The sequence below is a fragment of the Pelobates fuscus genome, chromosome 2 (genome assembly GCF_036172605.1).
Source record: "Pelobates fuscus isolate aPelFus1 chromosome 2, aPelFus1.pri, whole genome shotgun sequence".
Classification (NCBI taxonomy): Eukaryota; Metazoa; Chordata; class Amphibia; order Anura; family Pelobatidae; genus Pelobates; species Pelobates fuscus.
Genome location: NC_086318.1, coordinates 383,273,483 through 383,288,792, shown reverse-complemented (window position 1 = coordinate 383,288,792; position 15,310 = coordinate 383,273,483).

Below are 15,310 nucleotides of genomic sequence, written 5' to 3'. Positions count from 1 at the left end.
GGGAGGTCTCTGCAGAAAGTAGGTTGAGATCCTTCAAAGGAAATGGAGGGAGATCCCTTTTTAGTCTCCAGAAGAGTTCCCCTATCAGAGTCCTGCATACGTTTAATCATGCCGTGATATCGTCAAATGAACAAGTGTATAAGGCCCCAAACTACATCTAATTTTTGAAAAAATGGTTCAACTGATCCAAAATGATCTGCTGTGCGCAAGTCTAGTCTTCAATGCCCACATCATTCTTCAGCAAAATCTGTCTTAGATATGTGTCACCGCCTTTTCACAGTTTTATTTCTGTATGTGCAATACAATTTACAAATGGCTGTTATGGAAGATCCCTCAAGACAATAGACATCAGTTAGATCTCCCTGCACATATTAAGAAGATAGCAAGATTTTCTCTGGCCAGTATATTGTCTTTATATTACTATATATTGTATTACTATCTAAAACGGACCAAGTGAGAACCTAAGCTTTTAGTCATTGTGAGTGACATCTGAAGTCAAGGACAAATTAAGGGGATTGCCTTTTATTGTATTCACCTATCTATTATGACCTGTTAGTTAGAATATAAAATGATATAATTAAGAATATATGTATAAACGTATATATTTAGAATAGAGTATTTGATAAACATTAAGTTGGTCCTCATTTTAAACAAGTTATGGTTCAAGATTAAAGCAGCAATGTCCTGGTTATAGAGTAACGATGATTTTGTGTTTTCTTTAATGGTCTTTGACATGTACTTTCTAACACAGTGTACTTTCTATGTTACTTTAAAATACTGTGTATTTAGCATCCCGGACCTCTGACTTGGAGTTCAATTTCTTTCTTTATTCTTGCTGGGTTTTTAAGGTTTATTAAATTATTGCTAGATCATTGTACAGATTCATTGATTATTGCCATGCTCTTACTTGCTGAATAGTGTAGGTAAGAGGATCCAATTGCTGAGAGTGCCTCATTAACATATAAACATAACTCTCTCTTCTTTATATCCACTTCAGTCCATGCAGAAATAATAGTGTAATTGTATTCATATTTCAATGATTTTTAAAACAACAAGATTACTTTTTCTCACAGCACGAAAAAATAAAGTAATAGTTTTTTTTATAGCTTTATACTCATCATTAAAACTCATTCATCCATACCTAAGTTAGGAAAAAAATTCCGAATAACTTATTCAAGCCTTTGCAGATGAAATAAAACTACTTTTTTTTTGTCTGCTGCTCTAAATTCATGGAAGGCAGTCAAAAACTATCTGCTTTCAAGACAGCACAGTAGTTAGTGCGCCACTGCCAATATTCCCAGAAAATGGTTCAATTACTGGCAAGGTCTACAAAGATTGTCATTCTTCCAAGGGTATTAAATCAATATTTTGGCAATAATGACATCAAGGTTCCACACTATACTCAAAAAATGCCAACTAGTTTGATATTAATATATTAAAATATTAAAACATTATCTTACAAATTAATATGTATATGATTAATAGGTGCTCGTACCAATGCAATAGTGGGCTACCACATTGGAGTCTATAAGATATGTCTTTCCTTTTTTGGAAAACAACTGAAAATTGATTTAACACTGGATTGTTGACTTCTGTCAGGATCTAAATTTGGACAAAGGATATGTGGAAATTTGACGTTGACTTTTATTATTATTATTATTGCCATTTATATAGCGCCCACAGATTCTGTAGCGCTTTACAATATTATGAGAGGGGGGATGTAACTATAAATAGGACAATTACAAGAAAACTTGCAGGAACAACAGGTTGAAGAGGATCCGGTTTAAACAAGCTTACAGTCTATATGAGGTGGGGTAGAGAACACAAAAGGACAGGAAATAGCAATCAAATAAGGTGAAGCAGAGCTGGAGGAGAGAGTAAAGTGCTGCCCTATAGGAGAGAGCAAGAGACAGATGTGTAAGGTAGAGGTTACTCTGGGAGGCCATAAGCTTTCCTAAAAAGATGGGTTTTAAGGCACTTATTAAATGATTGAAGACTAGGGGAGAGTCTGATGGGGGTGGGCAGGCTATTCCATAGGAAGGAAGCCACCCGTGAGAGGTGCTGCAAGCGCAATTTGGCCGTTAGGGTATGAGCAGCGGTCTGGAGGTGTTCACGGGCAGATCGGAGGGAATGAGGAGGGGCATACCTATGGATCTGTGAAGAGATATAAGAGGGGCTAGAATTGTTCAGTGCTTTATATGTATGGGTAAGCATTTTGAATTGACTCCTATAGGATACAGGGAGCCAATGTAAGGACTGACAGAGGGGTGAGGTGTGAGAGGACTGACTAGAGAGGAAAATCAATCTGGCAGCAACATTCATTGCAGACTGTAGCGAGGCGATACAGCTTTTCAGAAGACCAATCAGGAGAGGGTTACAATAATCCATGCGGGAAGTTACTAGAGCATGGACAAGCTCCTTAGTAGCATCTTGTGTAAGAAAGGGGCGGATGCGGGCTATGTTTTTAAGTTGGAATCTACAGGATTTGGCAACATACTGGATGTGAGGCTCAAAGGTGAGGCGAGAGTCAAGTATGACGCCAAGACAGCGTGCTTGCAAGGATGGAATGATGTGGATACCACTGACTTGAATGGAGAGTGAGAGAGGAGGATCAGTATTAGGAGGAGTCTTCTTTCGAGTAACATTACAATGTTAATGTTTATATTCACTGAAAATCATTACTTTATTCAAAAGTTAACAGGAAGATTAAATTTTAATTCATCTTGAATGAATAGTGTAAGCATCAATTACTTCGTGTCATAGCATTAGTCACCAAGTAGTAAGCAACCTGAAAAGCAGACTTTGTCAGTACATAGAGGAAGCCTAGAAAATGGCCTGTATTCAGTAAAACAGAAGAAAGGAAGCCATACTTAGATTAACTTGGATTGGTTGCATGTTATGAAAAGGAAAAAAAGTACAAAGAATGGTGGGGGTCTAAACAGCAAGAGTAGAAATTCAAACTGAGGTACATTTAAATAACCTATATTTTAATTAGTTAACTTTGAGATTTGAATAGAGATTATCTAATGCCAGAATTTAGGAATTTTAATAAATAAAATAATCCATGAGTAATAAAACTGAACAGATGAGGTAAGCGCCAAATAAAACATGTGTGTATATCTATTGACGGTTGACATCTTTGAAATCTGACCACATTTCTGTGCAGAACTGCCTACCAAATGTTCATACTCTAGAGAAATCATTACTAAGATACCATCCCAGAAACATTCTTTGCCAGGGTCCTATAAGGCCAAAATAGCTGAAGTGACTTGGAGAATTTTTTCTAATTTGGCTATTTTGACCTCAATTTTTCATTTGAGTTTGAATTCACTTTGAATTCACAACTACACATTTAGTGAATAGCCCTATTAATGTTTATGCTATTTATTAGTTGTACATTTTTAGAATGTTATCATTACACTTTCGTTGATCATGCACACGTTAAATAAAGGCAAACAACTATCAGAATTTGTTATTGTTGATTGATTGGTGCCTACGTGTCATTCGTTGTCAGCCATATTGCTATCATGTTGTCCATGCTGATATATACTGTTTATGATGATTAAAATCAGGCATTAATGTTGATCCAAATAAATATTTTTTACCATCACATTTTTCACATCATTAAGAACTATAAGTCTATTTGTATAATATATTTGGAATACATTGTTTTACCTAGTTATTTAGAACTGTTATCAGCAGCTTACAAATCAAACCACTTACAGATAGAATACTGACAGCATTATTGATACAGTAAGGTGCTTGTGTGTTCTAGAGCACTCATATACGCAGCAATACTGCAAGGTAAGTCCCTTTTTAATTCTTCGGCTGTGTAAAATAATTGCTTCATTCACTCAAGCTTTATTTCTTACTTAGGTAACAGGAAAAATTGTTTTCTAAGCGTAGCAGGTTTTGGGTGAATGTAATGTTGTATTCAGATTGATTTATTTTCCGATGAATGAATCCCAAAGAGATCAAACGTAAACAGCAATACAGGGCTGGAAAGCACTTGAGCACCGCATTGGGCTTTAGGAGGCATGATTCTCAGCAGGGCATTGACTTAAATGTCAGCAGGGCTTGTGTTTTATGGCACCAATTGGCATATTGATAGTCAGAAATCAATATTTGCAGTCTACATTTATATTTTGAATGTTGTTGCTCCAATGACCATTTCTCTTCCTTCGCCATTAGTCTTCTTTCTGTCCATTAATTCCTCTATAAAATAAGTGTGAGGGAAAAAGCACAAGTCATGAATAATGATGCTTTACTCAAATGTTGTTGGCTTCAAGGTCTTAAGAAGTGAATAGATAAGCTTGATCTATTGTCTTTTGACATTCATTAGAAAGTCATGACACGTCCTTTCTGACCACATTCTCAGATAAAATGTAAAAATTAACTTGTGCAGAGCAAAGGCTTCCTTACTACTCCTTAAAAATACAATTATTTTTATTGTGTGTATTGTCTGTTTTTCATTTTGTCATACAGTATAAACCACTTAGAATATTAACAAATTCGACATATAGTAAATGACTACTTTGCCTCTCCGTCAATGGATCGTATATATTTAACACTTTAGCTGAGGCCTAAGGGACTTATAATATTACAGAGTTTATTTACTAAAGATCAGTAAACATTATCACATGCTTTTTTGTGCAGTATTTTATGATTCATGAGATGAAATTTAAATATTAATAGACTTAATTCATTATTACCCGACTTTGTGCGTTAATCCTTTTTGAGTTTAATTTATTGACTGTGAGGTTTTTATGGACTTCCCCCTTTCAGAGATTACTGCTGTTAGGTTCACTAAAATTAGTAGCTATTCAGGTTAGCAGCATTTTAACTAATAGCGCATTCGGTTTCAAGCAAACAGCGATTGGTCTAAATTTTGGTCAATCAGCAGTTTGTCTGAAATCCGGAACTCTGAAATTATTTATATTGCTGAATCATGAAATAAACAATACAGACAATAGACAAAGCTATTTGTTTGATTTCTGATTCAAAGTGCCGTCCGTGGCGCAAAAAAAAAAGAATGATGGGTAAAAGATGATTGATAGTTATACATGAGAAGTGACCACCAACAGAAGGAAAAAGGGACCAGTAAAATTTTTTTTTATTTTTAACTGATGGTTTTTCTTCCGTCTATTTTTTTACTTCTTCACACTTAATCTGTGGGCCAAATACTGCTGCAATATGTATATATATATATATATATATATATATATATATATATATATATATATATACACACATATATATACATGTTTTATGTAGTACACTGGCCAATTTCCATTTTGATTTGTCTTGATTGTTTTTCCAGAACCAAAACACAGTATGGATGAAATCCAAATCACCTCAAACTATTTTTTATCCTGATGAATTGATTTGAATGAACCCAAACATCACATGGACGAAACCCAAATTATCCTGAAACTTTTCTTTATTCCGGATGAATCAGTTTGGACGAACTATATTTTTTCGTCTTGGGCAAGTCTAAAACTGAATATGAAACTAAGAATAGCGAAAGATAATATGTTTTGAGTTCAACACACTAGAAATTAGGTTGTACTAACTTTACAACCAATTTAGAAGCTGTAGGGAAAAAACTGACATTTAAAGGAAAATCTCTACTCTGGGTTTTCACTACATGCACATAAATTGCATCAGAATCCCTCCTATTCACATGCCACATGTGGGGTAGGGTGTGTGTTAAATTATATGGAGTGCTTGTAATGCTTGACCATCCACTACCCATACAGCAATTTCACCCCTAGATTCACGGTCAACGCTTCCCAGATCCCGAACATGATAACTGTACCATGTCCTTTATAACCTGCACAGCTGGGGAATGCCAAGGACACTTGGCAAAGGAATGATTGTGCATAGACAATGCCACCTGCTTTATATATGAAATCCACACACCATTGCACATGTAGTATGGCTTTAGGAGGGACCCCCATAATTTATAGTATTTATAATCCCCATCTATTCCCATACATGTGTGAGGAGAAAGGGGGGCTATCAAGCTAGTCCTTCAAAAATGTATATATTCAGATCCAGAGACAAGCTAAAGCTGGTTACGCACTGAAAAAACAAGTTAACCAAGTTTAACACAATAATGACAAAATCCTGTTAAACTGGTGTCTATTTGGTGTTAATTAGGTGCTTGATAACAATTGAGACTTCTATACTTATATATAATGTGATATTATTCTGTGCTCATTTTCTACACTTTGCATATGATGTGATATTATTCTGTGCTCATTTTCTATACTTTGCTTATAATGTGATATTATTCTGTGCTCATTCTCCATACTTTGCATATAATGTGATATTATTCTGTGTTCATTTTCTATACTTTGTATATAATGTGATATTATTCTGTGCTTATTTTCTATATTTCATATATAATGTGTTATTATTCTGTGTTCGTGTTCTATACTTTGTATATAATATGATATTATATTGTGCTTATTCTCCTTACTTTGTATATAATGTGATATTATATTGTGCTTATTCTCCTTACTTTGTTTATAATGTGAAATTATTCTGTGCTCCTTTTTAGCAGATACGATACAAAATTGTTCTGCACTCTTCCAAAATGGCTTCCAAGTTGTGTTTAATAAATACATGGATTGCCATTTTATTTTAAATGTATCACTTTTGCAATTTTGAAACAGATTTGGAGGTTACTGAGTAAGTTTACATTTTTAAAACTCTATTCATTTTTTGGGGGGAAGTTTTTAGTTGTGTTATAATGTATTTTGTATGTATTTGTTTTAATGTTATACATACACTGTTAAGTCTTTTCTTCAAACTATTCAACAATAAAACATATTTTTTCCCATTGCTCTATTTATCTGAATATGTCATGGATATGCATGGGTATTTCCTCACATGGGTTCCCACTATTATGGAAGCAAGATCATCTGTATTTTAAAATGTGCTTGCATGTGTGAGTCTCGCCTCTTTTAAGGCACTGGGCCAAAAGGCATTGAGTTCATTTAGAATGATTGATCTGGTTTGATGATAGGACCCCTGTAAAGTCTATTCATGGCATATTAAAAACCACTGGCGGTGTCCAATGAGGGGTGGTAGTTTCTGTTTAAACATTGCATAAAGCCTGTGTTTCTAAAATAATAAATCATGGTGTGAGGAGTTCTCATTTTAACTTACACTATATATTATTGATAAAATAATATTTGGAAAAAGAAACATTGTGCTTTAGATTATATTCTGAACTATAAAGATATTTCAAATATATTTTTTTAAAGGTGGTTATGACAATCCACCATTGAAACCAATATGAACTGAATAAGAACAACTCTTTTAACCCCTTAAGGACCAAACTTCTGGAATAAAAGGGAATCATGACATGTCACACATGTTATGTGTCCTTAAGGGGTTAAGTTCAGGGAATAAAAAAAGTACCATTAGCGAGTATCATATATTTAAATAAATGTACTCAAATTTTATTTGTACACACTGGAATAGACAATCTTACTGTACAATAGCTGGTAGATTGATGTATACTGGCAGAATAAATATGTCACCAGCAACTGGTATTATTACCACTTAAAGCTGTTATATCACAATCTTTACCTCTCGATTAGTCTCATTTCAATTGATATGTGAATAAAATCAACATCTAGGGGCTTTTCCCTAGCCATCAATCATCTTTTTCCACCATCAATAATCTCTTTTTTGTCACCATGGGGAGAAACCCAAATTCAGAATTAAAAGAACAAGTTTCATCACGCTTATAGTTTGCTTGGATATACACTGCCTGGCCCAAATAAAACGCCACCTGGATTTACCTAAGCAAGTATGTAGAGCCTCCTATTAGATAGTCACTGCATGGGCGATTATCTTTCAGCTTTCAACAAGTTATTTTACCTCAACGGATGCAATGAGTAGCTTCTCATTTCTTAAACAACCATGTCGAAAGACAGATCCCGTGGTGGTGGAAAAGATGTTAGTCTGTTTGAGAAGGGTCAAATCATTGGCATGCATCAAGCAGAGAAAACATCTAAGGAGATTCCAGAGACTACTAAAATTGGGTTAAGAACTGTCCAACGCATTATTAAAAACTGGAAGGATAGTGGGGAACCATCGTCTTCGAAGAAGAAATGTGGTTGGAAAAAAATCCTGTACTGTACTCCCTACTATACAAGCCTGTGGGGACAGTTCTATGATCTGGGGTTGCTGCAGTTGGTCAGGTCTAGGTTCAGCAACATGTACCCAAAGAATGAGATCAGCTGACTACCTGAATATACTGAATGACCATGTTATTCCATCAATGGATTTTTTTCTTACCTGATCGCACGGGCATATTCCAATATGACAATGCCAGACTTCATCAGGCTCAAATTGTGTAAGAGTGGTTCAGGGAGTATGAGACATCATTTTCAGACATGGATTGGCTACCACAGAGTCCAGACCTTAACCTCATTGAGAATCTTTGGGTTGTGCTGGAGAAGGCTTTGCACAGTGGTCCGACTCTCCCATCATAAATACAAGATCATAGTGAAAAATTCATACAACACTAGACGGAAATAAATCTTGTGACATTGCAGAAGCTTATCGAAACTATGTTACAGTGAATGTGTGCCGTAATCAAAGCTAAAGGCGGTCCAACTAAATATTAGAGTGTATGACCTTTTTTGGATGGTGACTTTTTTTTGGGCAGGCAGTGTATGTCTATACGACACTTTGGAGATTCAGAATTTGGCCAAACTGCAGATCAACCTAAATTTAGATAAATTGCAATTTGGCTAAAATCGAATGTACAAGTCTAGGCTCCACACTATTTTGAGCTAACTTGATAATGGAGAAGTAACACTTGCGCGTTGACAATGTAAAATCAATTCATCCAGCATGGTAGTGATAAGCTGTGAGTAATGAAGATAGGGTTTTCTCAAACTGCTCTCAAACAGTTTGACAGATAACTGCGGGACACAACCCATATATTTTTGGAAACATAAACAGTATGCTGAGCTGCTGTGAATAAACAACTTAAAGCATCCCTTTAAAAATGAATATGCATATAAAAACAATTCTAGTGAAAAAGAGTGGTCTTTTGAAAGCAACCATTGTTCAATATCAAACCATAAACTTATTGTAATATTTCCACTTAGAAATATATAATTGAACGTGCTTATCCATTTTTAAATTGTGAATATAATGCAGTTTATATATTTCGACAACATTTATTAAATGTTTTGCCAATTTTGCATTACAACAAGGGAACAATGGTTTTACAATATACAACAGGTATTATACAACAGTTATTATAACAGAACTTTTCATAAAAAACTATTTGTTCTTAGAAGAAATGTGAGCTTTCCATTGTGTACAATTAGTGTGTGTACATCCATTTTTACAACTGGTCTCAGAACAATGTTACTACATCCAATATGTTTCTTCTTAAATACTGTGCTTCTGAATCCCCTGACTTGCAGCTGAATTGAAATGGGCAAAGATACCTAAATATCAAAAGTCCATGAAAACTAGACTCTCTCAGCTAATTTCTACAATAAAATTATGATTTATGCACAGATATCTCAGGCACTTATTCCTCAGGGGGAAAAAAAAACCTCTTTATTGTAATTTACTCACCAATGTCCAGCGGGTTAATTTTACTGAAAAATTTGGATTTATTTCTTGTAAATGCTAATTTTAAGGAGGGTAATGTTGGAACATTTCTATAGAAATCAATACTTTATTATACAATAATTGCATCTGCAAGTTTAATGTTCTTGAAACGGCCCACAAAGAATAAATGAGGTTGTCAGGTTAGACCATGCAAATTGAGACTGCATGACCGGAAAAGTGATTAAGAATCTGAGGCCTACAGTAATGTTTGTTGCCATGAGCATGATAACTACATGATCTGGTTTTTGAACAAGCTTTATGAAACAATTAAACACTTTCATTCTGAACACGAAATGTAAAAAGACCTTTTTTTCTTAGAAGTCATATTAAGGACTGTATAATGCAATGTTCTTTTAGAATACAATTGTCTACAATACTAGTTATGTTAAATTATAGAATCTATCCCATTTTTCAAAGAAAGAAATCTGTCCAGCTGATTATGCACTGCCAAAAATTAGTTTTGCCTTCTGTAGTATGGCTCAGGATCCCCAAATATACATATTTATTACAAAGTTATTGCATGTGAGATTATACAGAGTTAGCCATGAAAATATGGCTTGGAACATTCTTAGTAGTTGTTGAAACTGTGACCTTAGAGTTTAATTTATCTAGCTCAATATATTCTTCAGCAAAATCAATATGGAAGGATTACATTGAAGTCCGGATTGACATCCTCTCTCAGAAACATGGGAGCAACCATTTTGGACAGCACACCCGCTACCACTATCTCTAGCTATACTATTTTTTAATTTTCTTCAGTCATTTGATCTTTGTGACAACCTACCATATTGATTTCGTGCCAATGATTTGGGGAGGTGTTTGAAGCCACTGGTAGACTTGGTGCACATGGAGATTGTGGTGATTGGGGTAGATATGTGTTATCTTTGTCTCTTCTTCCATTTCTTACTACACTTGTAGCCAACATGCTAAGATGTTCTACATATGACCATTAACATGAACAGAATTCTGCAATCCTTTAGTACTGGTATTGCTAATTTTATACTGCCTTAATGCATAGTTCGTTTAATGACCTCTAATTATAGATGTAAAAGTACACATTTTGTGACACAGCCTGGTGTCCTGAACTTCAAACTTTCCACTATCTGTCCAACTGTATAGCCTTGTTCATTCAGCTGACCATTCCATGCACAACCCAGTTCATCCTAAGACCAGACGTCAGGCAGATGTAAAAATATTGTATTTTTCCATGTATAAGACTATGTTTATTTCTTAAAACATTTAGTGTAAAATTGGGGGGTCGTCTTATACATGGAATGTCACTACAGGGGTTAATAAAACAAACACTTGTGTGTGGGGCCTGACAGCCAACCAAGCTAGTCGCATGTGGCTGGAGCTCCTTCAAAAGTTGAATTATTAAGCCAAATACTCACGGTACTTACTCAGTGCAATCTGGGCACAAATTGTGGCTGTTCACTGACAAAACACTCAGCTGACTGTTGGGTTTGTTACTGCCTGGTTCCTGCGAGCATAGGCTGCGGGCATAGGCTGTGTTGTACACATCTGCAATCTGCTGACATACTTGAAGCATAGGAGGGGCTACTCAGAAAATTTGATCGATTGTGTGGGCAGGTCAGAGGGAATCGTTGCCACCAACAACAGGATTGCAGACCAGGTAATCAGTGTCTGGACGTGGCCTACCGAAGTGTGAGGGGGTCCGGGACCGGTGGTAGGATCCTGATCAGCCAAACAGGACTTCAGTGCTATATATGTTTAAAATTAATAGTTCTTAACTTTGGACTAAAAAAAATAGGGGCCGTCTTATACATGGGGGAGTCTTGTACACAGAAAAATACGTTACTTAACTTCTGTTCCTCTATTCAGAAATTTTCAAATTGTTTATCACATCTGCCTACAACCAATGAAGGACAGTAGATGTGGGTGCAATGCACATAGTGCTGTGTGATCTCTCCTCTCTGTCTTGTATATATATTGATCTACTGTTTGTCTATTAATATTATTACTATGTTATTTATATAGCGCCATCAAATTCCGCAGCGCTTTACAATGGGTGGACGACTGGCCACCTCAGAGTGAGAGGGGCGGCAAACTCAGGATCTGCCTTGGGCAGCAAAAGCTCTAGCTACGCCACTGGCTGTCCCATGGTCATCAATCGTATTTTTCCTTATCAATAATGGGCAGAACTCCAAATCTTGAAGCAGCTGAACATGCTCGTCCACCACCACACTAACCATTTTCTTGTATTGTTCTTCGGAGATACAGAATTTGTCCAAAAAGCCGATTGGCCTAACTTTAGACAAATTGCAATTTAGCTGAAACCGAATGCACAAGTCTATTCTATGTAGCACCCTTAGTAAAGTTAGTACATCAATACATTAATTAGTAAATGCGTAAAATGGATAAACAACTGTGATGATAGTGGAAAATTTTACATATTTTTTTTTTTTAAATTTACTTTTCCATTCTAAATTTCTTTAAAGCAAATATTTAGGCCTATTAATATTTCAGCACCTCAGACTATCATTCTTTTCTACACCCAACCATGTGTAAAACATCCAGACACAACCATCCTACACCGACCCCGAGCACAAAACACAAACATCAGAAAGTATCAGCTTCAGGAATGTTGCTGTATTTGATACATCGTTCAGAATATCAGGTTTGTTTTATTTGTGGACAATCGACACTATATCTATTAACTGTTTCGGTCTTTGTGATTTGCACTTTTAAAGCAAATGAACATTATGCTTAAATAAAAATTCTTTAGGGAATCGCATAGTACACACTGATTTAGTATTTTATGGCATTTGCCCTAGCCATAGACATAAAAAAAAAAAAGAAAAAGAAATGAGCTGTACAAATCTTAGCAAATTATCTCTAGGGACCTCCTGACCAAAAGCTCAACTTTTGTCTACAAACAATAAATCTCTCGTTAAGACCATAGCAATTAGGGTGAGATATGAGTTCGGAATAAAGGAAATGCTGAAATCCTGTCTATTTCCAGCTAGCTTCTCAGATTTATGTTTTAGAGATGAGTGAGAATATCCTAGCAGAAATAAATTAGGAGTACATATCTAAATTAATCTTAAAGTAATTTAAGACGCCAGATAATGTTTCCAGGTAAAAACAAAAAAAAAAACAAAAAAAGTGATGAGCTATATCGACTGTGCTATATTAATTATGTCTGATCTCGTTTTTACTAGAACACATTTGACTTGTTTTAAATTATGAACATTTAAAGTGCTCAGTGAATCTCACTGGTGCTTAAAGATGTTTGTGAATGCAAATTTGTGGAAGAGAAATGGATACACAGACTGGAAAAGAAATAGCAGACGGATTCACATCTGCGATTCTAAAAAGATTTCTAGTTGACTGACTTGCTGTCTACAGAACATTTTGTATTAGATTGTGTTAATATTGTGTTAATATTAGCATGACACATTAATTGGTGTGTTGGAAAATGTATTCATATCTTTTAAGCAGATCAAATTATTTATAACTATTCAGTATATGTGGGTACTCTAACAAATATTTTAATATAAATATGTACCAAATATTGGTGCTTGGTATAAGTTCATATTGAATGCTATAAGAAAATATTACAACTGGGTAGAGGTCCTTTTGAAGAAATATAGTAAAAAAAAATAGTCTAGCTAAACAATGAGATAAACAATGAATTATTCAGCTTATTGAATATAGATTGACTGAATATTTAAAGAGAATAAAACTTTAGATATATATTAGTAATCATATCTGAAAAAGCCTCAAAGTTTTTAATATAGAGATTTAAAAAAGTTAAATTTAATATAATTCACTAATATTGCATCTTTTTCCCAAGGTGGAAAACAGTACATTCACCTTGACTCAAATACAATGGCAGACAATAAATAAATAATTGCATTACCTACTTTAGTGATAATCATTGCATTTACTTTTGAAGGAAGGATGCTGATTTGACCCTGCCCCGCTTCTAATTATGATTTTTTTTTTAAAGTCATAACTGTTTCCATAACCAAATCAGCCTAAACTGGTCTGCATCTATGGTGACTGGGCACTGCTAATTCTACCATAGGGTCATAAGCATGTTTAGTAGCATTTTTGTGGCTTTTCTGGTGCTCCCAAGGCATAAATCCCAAGGACTGTGCTGCCAGAAAAACAGACACTTGGAAAGGTATACTAGAAATTCTATGACCCACCATGATCAAAAATTATATTTAATAATGTTAGTATGTTATAGTTAGTAATAAAGGTTTTTCACGGAGTAGATATAACAGAAACTTTAAGATTTTTACTTTCTTTTACTTTATTTTTATTAGAGGTTTATTATGTGTGGTTTTAAGCACTGCTTTGAGCCTTTTTTTTATCAAAATAGTAAATTAATAGGTATGGTTTAATCTTATCCTTGCTTGGGGCCAAGATCTAATTTGAAGTGAGTCGCCATCATCCTTCCTTGCCAGAGACCCCCTGGGCAGAAGTTTTACTTTGAAAATCTAAGCCCATTTCCTATACCATCTTTACCGAAAGCCTCTACAATTCTACTCGGCTCAACCCACCCAGCCGCCCCTCCTTCCATTCACCCAGGTTTCCCCTAAATTTATAGCATGATCCTCCAGGTGTTTCAAATTCTCACTCACTTACCTCTTCATTCCCTCTATATTCTACTAATAGCTGCAACTCTCTGTTTACTTATTTAGCCATTACTTCCAAATTTCCCCTGCCACCTCTTGTCTCAAATCCCCATGGTATCCTTTAGATTGTAAGTTCACTGGCTATCTACCTATGCACTTTGTATAAAAGAGCTTCGATGGCAAGATTTCAGCTTACGGACAGGGTCCTCTCTACCCTTTGTATTTGTCTGTGTATATTGTATGTTCTCCACTAATTGTACAATGCTGTGGAATCTGTTGTGGCTTAATAAATACCAGTAATAAATAAATAATAAATAAATGGCTGCACTACTTATCAGGAGACAACTGCAGGTGATCTGAGGAAGTGTCACCAAGATATGAAACACATAAGAGCTACTCAGTGCTCCCCTCTGTTATGATGTCACTTTGATTATTTTTAGTATAATTGAATAATTATTTTTTTACATTTGTACCCAAGCTGATTGAGACACACATTTGTGTAATTTTCTATGGAAATAAGTCTATTTTATTGACCCTAGATCATCAAGATTTGTGGGTAATATTTTAATTAAATTATCTATCTATCTATCTATCTGTCTGTCTGTCTGTCTGTCTGTCTGTCTGTCTGTCTGTCTGTCTGTCTGTCTGTCTATCTATCTCTCTGTCTGTCTGTCTGTCTGTCTGTCTGTCTATCTATCTAATCTATCCAGTGTCTGCACTTCCATCTGCTTATCCAACCATTCACCTATCTACCACTTTGGGAATATAAAGTTTATTTATAAAAATAATCTTGTATACATTTTTTTATTTATTTTTCCTTATAATATGGTATGATGAATTCACATATTGCAATAATGGTAAGTGTAAAACCAGCATGCCTGAAAATGAAAAGCTGATGGCCAAAGAGAGCAAGAACAACTCCAAAAGGTTTTAGGTCAATTAATGCTAAAAAGATTAAGAATGAAAATGTTGGTCATTAAAATCTGACACTGGTGTGTTAATAAGTAGGATCAGGACATTGAATAAATTATAAATGCTATTTTTCTTCA